Source organism: Moschus berezovskii, chromosome 7, assembly GCF_049115385.1.
Source record: "Moschus berezovskii isolate FMDL1 chromosome 7, NW_MosBer_1.0, whole genome shotgun sequence".
NCBI classification, from domain to species: domain Eukaryota; kingdom Metazoa; phylum Chordata; class Mammalia; order Artiodactyla; family Moschidae; genus Moschus; species Moschus berezovskii.
This window is the reverse complement of record NC_142466.1, coordinates 105,664,051-105,672,458: the sequence shown is the minus strand read 5'-3', so window position 1 is coordinate 105,672,458 and position 8,408 is coordinate 105,664,051. Positions and strand designations below refer to the sequence as shown.

At 41.5% G+C, this 8,408-nt stretch overlaps 1 pseudogene; it reads right to left on the bottom strand.

Annotated features, from left to right (window-relative positions):
- Positions 1-7,117: 7,117 nt before the first annotated feature.
- Positions 7,118-7,999, bottom strand: LOC129557025 (influenza virus NS1A-binding protein homolog pseudogene; annotated as a pseudogene).
- Positions 8,000-8,408: the final 409 nt, after the last annotated feature.

The following is an 8,408-nucleotide window of genomic DNA, read 5'->3' as shown; positions in this document are numbered from 1 at the left end:
TTCCAGTCCTGTGGCCACTGCTGAGTTTTCCAAATCTGCTGGCATATTGAGTGCAGCACTTTCACAGCATCATCTTTCAAGACTTGAAATAGCTCAACTGGAATTCCATCACCTCCACTAGCTTTGTTCGTAGTGATGCTTTCTAAGGCCCACTTGACTTCACATTCCAAGATGTCTGGCTCTAGGTCAGTGATCACGTTATTGTGACTATCTTGGTCGTGAAGATCTTTTTTGTACAGTTCTTCTGTGTATTCCTGCCACCTCTTCTTAATATCTTCTGCTTCTGTTAGGTCCATACCATTTCTGTCCTTTATCGAGCCCATCTTTGCATGAAATGTTCCCTTGGAATCTCTAATTTTCTTGAAGAGGTCTCTTGTTTTTCCTATTCTGTTGTTTTCCTCTGTTTCGTTGCATTGATCACTGAGGAAGTCTTTCTTATCTCTCCTTGCTATTCTTTGGAACTCTGCATTCAGATGCTTATATCTTTCCTTTTCTCCTTTGCTTTTCGCCTCTCTTCTTTTCAACTAAAACTCACAGACTAAGTGCCCAGAGGAAACACTCAGCGGAGAAGCGGCGCAGACGCCCGCGCCCCTCACTAGCAGGCGGGGGCTGGGCAGGGAGAGCCGGCGGCTGTGCTTAGAGGGAGAACCTGCGGCTGCGCTTAGAGGGAGAACCGGCAGTGGCGCTTAGAGGGAGAAACGGGCTTGAACGCCCCAGGGCAAACTGAGGGCTCGGACTTAAGATACCAGAGCAGAGGTTGCAGCTGAAGGGCGAGAGGGCTGGGAAAAGCCTGCGAAAAGCCCCAAGCCAGCCCTGCCCACAGAACTGGGCGCTGAGCGGAGCGCACCGGCAGTGGGCGGCCCATCCCCCAACCCCCACGGACGCAGGCGGGGAGGGGAGCCAGCGCCAGGGCGGGGGCAGCCTCGGCCCCAGAGAGGCTTCCCATGCCAAGCTGCAGCAGGCTTCCTTGCTGGCCAGGACTTCTTGGGTTCGGGCCGGTCGATATTCGCCTGAGAAAGTGCGCCGGTTGTACTCCCAGAAAACCGAGCGGCAGGGACCGGGAAGGTGATAAGTCGCAGCGACCGTGCTCGCCAAACGCCTGGTCACCTGAGCTGCTAGGACCGGGGAAGGCACAAAACGCAGGCCCAGCCAAGTCTGCGCCTTTGTCGAGTACCCGAGGACCTGAACCTGAGCCGCTCAGACCTGGGAAGTGCATGCAACCCAGCACCAGCCATGGACAGCTCGCAGCAGAGCAAACTAAAGCCTAAGCAGCATAAACAGGAAAAGCACACACGCCTCGAGCAGGAGCATTCCCAGTGTAGCCGAGACACCGTGAACACTCCCCACAGACACCAGGGATATTTGTTAGCTGTTCCTCCCTCCCCATAGCAGGACTGAATAGGAGAGCCGGGGGAGGGGGGAGGGGGCAGTGTCCACCACCGCATCCTGGTGTCAGGACGGGAATTAGACACTGAGGAGACCAGAAAACAGAAGAGCTTTTTCAACAGAAGGAACTGCCTTGGAAGTAACAGAGGGAGAAGCCTTGAGCCTCCTGCAAGAATAAGACTGAAAACCAGAGGCAGAGGCTTAAGGCCAAATCCTGAGAACACCAGAGATCTCCTGTTCCAGAGAACATTAATTGATAGGTACTCATCAAATGCCTCCATACATACACTGAAACCAGGCACCACCCAAGGGTCAACAAGTTTCAGTGAAAGACATACTATGCAAGCTATCCAGCAACACAGGAGAATAGCACTGAGCTTCAATATACAGGCTGCCCAAAGCCACCCCAAACCCACTGACATCTCAAACTCATTACTGGACACTTCATTGCACTCCAGAGAGAAGAAATCCAGCTCCACCCACCAGAACATCGACTCAAGCTTCCCTAACCAGGGAACCTTGACAAGTCACCCATCCAACCCCACACACAACGAGGTAACTACATAATAAAGAGAACTCCACAAACTGTCAGAAGACGGAAAGGCCACCCCGAACACAGCAATATAAGCAAGATGAAGAGGCAGAGAAATACCCAAAAAGTAAAGGAACAGGATAAATGCCCACCAACACAAACAAAAGAGGAAGATATAGGGACCCTACCCGATAAAGAATTTCGAATTTTAATTGTGAAAATGATTCAAAATCTGGAAAGCAAAATGGAGTTACAGATAAATAAACTGGAGAAAAGGATTGAGAAGATGGAAGAAATGTTCAATAAGGAATTAGAGGAAATAAAAAAGAGTCAATATGCAATGAATAATACAATAGATGAGATCAGAAACACTCTCGAGGGCACAAACAGTAGAATAATGGAGGCAGAAGACAGGATAAGCGAGCTAGAAGATAGAATTGTAGAAATAAATGAAACAGAGACGGAAAAAGACAAAAGAATTTAAAAAAATGAGGACAATATTAGAGACATATGGGACAATATTAAACGCCCCAACATTCAAATCATAGGAGTCCCAGAAGAAGAAGACAAAAAGAAAGACCATGAGAGAATACTTGAGGAGATAATAGTTGAAAATTTCCCTAAAATGGGGAAGGAAATAATCACCCAAGTCCAAGAAACACAGAGAGTCCCTAACAGGATAAACCCAAGGCGAAATACCCCAAGGCACATATTAATCAAATTAACAAAGATCAAACACAAAGAAAAAATATTAAAAGCAGCAAGGGAAAAACAACAAATAACACAGAAGGGGATCCCCGTAAGGATAACAGCTGGTCTTTCAGCAGAAACTCTACAGGCCAGGAGGGAATGGCAAGACATACTTAAAGTGATGAAAGAAAATAACCTACAGCCCAGACTACTGTACCCAGCAAGGATCTCATTCAAATATGAAGGAGAAATCAAAAGCTTTACAGACAAGCAAAAGCTGAGAGAATTCAGCATCACCAAACCAGCTCTCCAACAAATACTAAAGGATCCTCTCTAGACTGGAAACACAGAAAGGGTATATAAACTCGAACCCAAAACAATAAAGAAAATTGCAACGGGATCATACTTATCAATAATCACCTTAATCGTAAATGGGTTGAATGCCCCAATAGAAAGACAAAGGATGGCTGAATGGATACAAAAACAAGACCCCCATATATGTTGTCTACAAGAGACCCACCTCAAAACGAGGGACACATACAGACTGAAAGTGAAGGGCTGGAAAAAGATATTCCATGCAAATAGAGACCAAAAGAAAGCGGGAGTAGCAATACTCATATCAGATAAAATAGATTTTAAAACAAAGGCTGTGAAAAGAGACAAAGAAGGAAACTACATAATGATCAAAGGATCAATCCAAGAAGATATAACAATTATAAATATTTATGCACCCAACATAGGAGCACCGCAATATGTAAGACAATTACTAACAAGTATGAAAGGGGAAATTAACAATAACACAATAATAGTGGGAGACTTTAATACCCCACTTACATCTATGGATAGATCAACTAAACAGAAAATTAACAAGGAAACACAAACTTTAAATGATACAATAGACCAGTTAGACCTAATAGATATCTATAAGACATTTCACCCCAAAACAATGAATTTCACCTTTTTCTCAAGCGCACATGGAGCCTTTTCCAGGATAGATCACATCCTAGGCCATAAATCTAGCCTTGGTAAATTCAAAAAAATTGAAATCATTCCAAGCATCTTTTCTGACCACAATGCAGTAAGATTAGATCTCAATTACAGGAGAAAAACTATTAAAAATGCCAACATATGGAGGCTGAACAACACGCTGCTGACTAATGAGCAAATCATAGAAGAAATCAAAAGAGAAATTAAAATATGCATAGAAATGAATGAAAATGAAAACACAACAACCCAAAACCTCTGGGACACTGTAAAAGCAGTGCTAAGGGGGAAGTTCATAGCAATACAGGCACACCTCAAGAAACAAGAAAAAAGTCAAGTAAATAACCTAACTCTACATCTAAAGAAACTAGAAGAGGAAGAAATGAAGAACTCCAGGGTTAGCAGAAGGAAAGAAATCGTAAAAATTAGGGCAGAGATAAATGCAAAAGAAACAAAAGAGACCATAGCAAAAATCAACAAAGCCAAAAGCTGGTTCTTTGAGAAGGTAAATAAAACTGACAAACCACTATCCAGACTCATCAAGAAACAAAGGGAGAAGAACCAAATCAATAAAATTAGAAATGAAAATGGAGAGATCACAACTGACAACACAGAAATACAAAGGATTATTAGAGAATACTATCAGCAATTATATGGCAATAAAATGAATAACTTGGAAGAAATGGACAAATTCCTAGAAAAGTACACCTTGCCAAAACTGAACCAGGAAGAAATAGAAAATCTGAACAGACCCATCACAAGCACGGAAATAGAGGAATTAATCGGAAAGCTTCCAACAAACAAAAGCCCAGGTCCAGACGGCTTCACAGCTGAATTCTACCAAAAGTTTAGTGATGAGCTAACACCTATTCTACTCAAACTCTTCCAGAAAATTGCTCAGGAAGGAAAACTTCCAAACTCATTCTATGAGGCCACTATCACCCTAATCCCAAAACCTGGTAAAGATCCCACAAAAAAAGAAAACTACAGGCCAATATCACTGATGAACATAGATGCAAAAATCCTTAACAAAATTCTAGCAATCAGAATCCAACAACACATTAAGAAGATCATACATCACGACCAAGTGGGCTTTATCCCAGGAATGCAAGGATTCTTCAATATCCGCAAATCAGTCAATGTAATACACCACATTAACAAACTGAAAAATAAAAATCATATGATTATCTCAATAGATGCAGAGAAAGCCTTTGACAAAATACAACATCCATTTATGATAAAAACTCTCCAGAAAGTGGGAATAGAAGGAACATACCTCAACGTAATAAAAGCTGTATATGACAAACCCACAGCAAACATTATCCTCAATGGTGGAAAATTGAAAGCGTTTCCCCTAAAGTCAGGAACAAGACAAGGGTGCCCACTCTCACCACTACTATTCAACATAGTTCTGGAAGTTTTGGCTACAGCAATCAGAGCATAAAGAGACATAAAAGGAATACAAATTGGAAAAGAAGAAGTAAAACTTTCACTGTTCACTGATGACATGATCCTCTACACAGAAAACCCTAAAGACTCTACTAGAAAACTACTAGAGCTAATCAATGAATACAGTAAAGTTGCAGGATATAAAATCAACACACAGAAATCCCTTGCATTCCTATACACTAATAATGAGAAAATAGAAAGAGAAATTAAGGAAACTATTCCATTCACTGTTGCAATGAAAAGAATTAAATACTTAGGAATATATCTACCTAAGGAAACAAAAGACTTGTACGTAGAAAACTATAAAACACTAGTGAAAGTAATCAAAGAGGACACTAATAGATGGAGAAATATACTGTGTTCTTGGATTGGAAGAATAAATATTGTGAAAATGAGTATACTACCCAAAGTAATTTATACATTCAATGCAATCCCTGTCAAGCTACCAACGATATTTTTCACAGAACTAGAACAAATAATCTCACAATTTGTATGGAAATACAAAAAACCTCGAATAGCCAAAGCAATCTTGAAGAAGAAGAATGGAACTGGAGGAATTAACCTGCCAGACTTCAGGCTCTACTACAAAGCCACAGTCATCAAGACAGTATGGTACTGGCATAAAGACAGAAATATAGATCAATGGAACAAAATAGAAAGCCCAGAGATAAACCCACGCACCTATGGACACCTTATCTTCGACAAAGGAGGCAAGAATATAAAATGGAGAAAAGACAGTCTCTTTAACAAGTGGTGCTGGGAAAACTGGTCAGCCACTTGTAAAAGAATGAAACTAGAACACTTCCTAACACCATACACCAAAATAAACTCAAAATGGATTAGAGAGCTAAATGTAAGACCAGATACTACAAAACTCCTAGAGGAGAACGTAGGCAAAACACTCTCCGACATAAATCACAGCAGGATCCTCCAAGACCCACCTCCCAGAATATTGGAAATAAAAGCAAAAATAAACAAATGGGACCTAATTAAAATCAAAAGCTTCTGCACAGCAAAGGAAACTCTAAGCAAGGTGAAAAGACAGCCTTCAGAATGGGAGAAAATAATAGCAAATGAAGCAACTGATAAAGGATTAATCTCCAAAATATACAAGCAGCTCCTGCAGCTCAATTCCAGAAAACTAAGTGACCCAATCAAAAAATGGGCCAAAGAACTAAACAGACATTTCTCCAAAGAAGACATAAAGATGGCTAACAAAACACATGAAAAAATGCTCAACATCCCTCATAATCAGAGAAATGCAAATCAAAAGCACAATGAGATACCATTTCACACCAGTCAGAATGGCTGCTATCCAAACGTCTACAAGCAATAAATGCTGGAGAGGGTGTGGAGAAAAGGGAACCTTCTTACACTGTTGGTGGGAATGCAAACTAGTACAGCCACTATGGAGAACAGTGTGGAGATTCCTCAAAAAACTGGAAATAGAACTGCCATATGATCCAGCAATCGCACTCCTGGACATACACACAGAGGAAACCAGAATTGAAAGAGACACGTACTCCAGTGTTCATTGCAGCACTGTTTATAATAGCCAGGACATGGAAGCAACCTAGATGTCCATCTGCAGACGAATGGATAAGAAAGCTTTGGTACATATACACAATGGAGTATTAGTCAGCCATTAAAAAGAATGCATTTGAATCAGTTTTAATGAGGTGGATGAAATTGGAGCCAATTATACAGAGTGAAGTAAGCCAGAAAGAAAAACATCAATACAGTATACTAACGCATATGTATGGAATTTGGAAAGATGGTAACCTGAACCCTGTATACGAGACTGCAAAATAGACATAGGCATATAGAACAGTCTTTGGGACTCTGTGGGAGAGGGTGAAGGTGGGATGATTGGGGAGAACGGCATTGTAGCATGTATATTATCATAAGTGACCAGTCCAGGTTCGACGCATGATACAGGATGCTTGGGGCTGGTGCACGGGGATGACATGGAGGGCGGATATGGGGAAGAGGGAGGTGGGAGGGGGGTTCAAGAAAGAGAACACATGTACACCCAGGGCGGATTCATGTCAATGTATGGCAAAACCAACCAATATATTAATGTAAGGTAATTTGCCTCCAATAAAATAAATTAAAAAAAAAAAGAAATTCATTGCCATCAAATCCTCCCACTGCATAAACTGTGTTCCCTACAGTTGTAATCCCAGCATTGCTCCGTGGTGAAGTCATATTTCCCATCATCTTCCACTCATTTCTAGTTGGATCATACATCTCCACACAACTGATGGCATGAGAACCATCAAAGCCACCACCTACAAACAGTTTTCCGTCAAGAACAGCCACTCCAGCTCCTTGCCTAGCCATGTTCATGGATGCAATTAAAGTCCAGGTGTTGTTTTCAGGGTTGTAACGCTCTACTGTGTTCAGACAATTCCAAGTCTGTGCGCCTCCAATTATGTACAAATAACCACCAAGCTCACAGACTGCAGACTGGTGTCTATGAATGTTAAGAGGCGCCCAGCTTGTCCATGACTTTGTTATAGGATCAAATACATCACAATTTTTCAGTCCTTTTTGACCATATGGATCTGATCCACCAATAATGTATAATTTCCCATTCAGAGCACACACTCCTGCATTACAACAGTTAGTTCTCAATTCTGGAACAGGAGTCCAGTCATCCATGTTTGGATCGTACATCTCTCCACAACTCAGGTCATCCGAGTGACCACTGGATCCACCTACCACATAGAGCTGGCCCATGAGTACGGCCATTTGAAATTGTGCTCTTAGTGTCCTCATGGGAGCAAGAAAGGACCAATGATCTGTGTGTGGATCATAGCATTCAACTGTTTGAAGACATTCCTCTCGGTTATAGCCACCTGCAGCTATGAGTTTGCCATTCATCTCTGCTGTCCCCAGACCAGATCGTGCATAAAGTTTGAGAGTCAACAGCATATGAATTGCTTTAAAAGCCATGAGATTAGAAGAAGTCACCTATGGTGTGAACAGGAGAAAGATCTGAGTACTGAGTCCTTTCATAAGCTAGAAATGAAGAACCTTCAAAGAATTCAGAATTTACTCTGTTTCTGAATTGGCTTAAAAAAAAAAAAAACAGTTTAGGCTCTTAGAAACTCATTCTCTATTCAGAGTTATAATCAACACTCTAGCAGTGACTTCTCCAATAGTGAATTTTCCATTTCATAATGCCACTCTTTATATGTAAAATGTCTGGCATTTACAAAGTGTCCATGATTTCATTTCAACTGCCTTATACCCCTGTGAGGAAGTAAGAGGCAGAGGTCTTTGGCTTCAGGTTTTGAACTCTTTTTTTCCATAGCCTCAGAGACACTCATGTTGTTACTGAGTCCAGTCTTGCCCTGCTCCC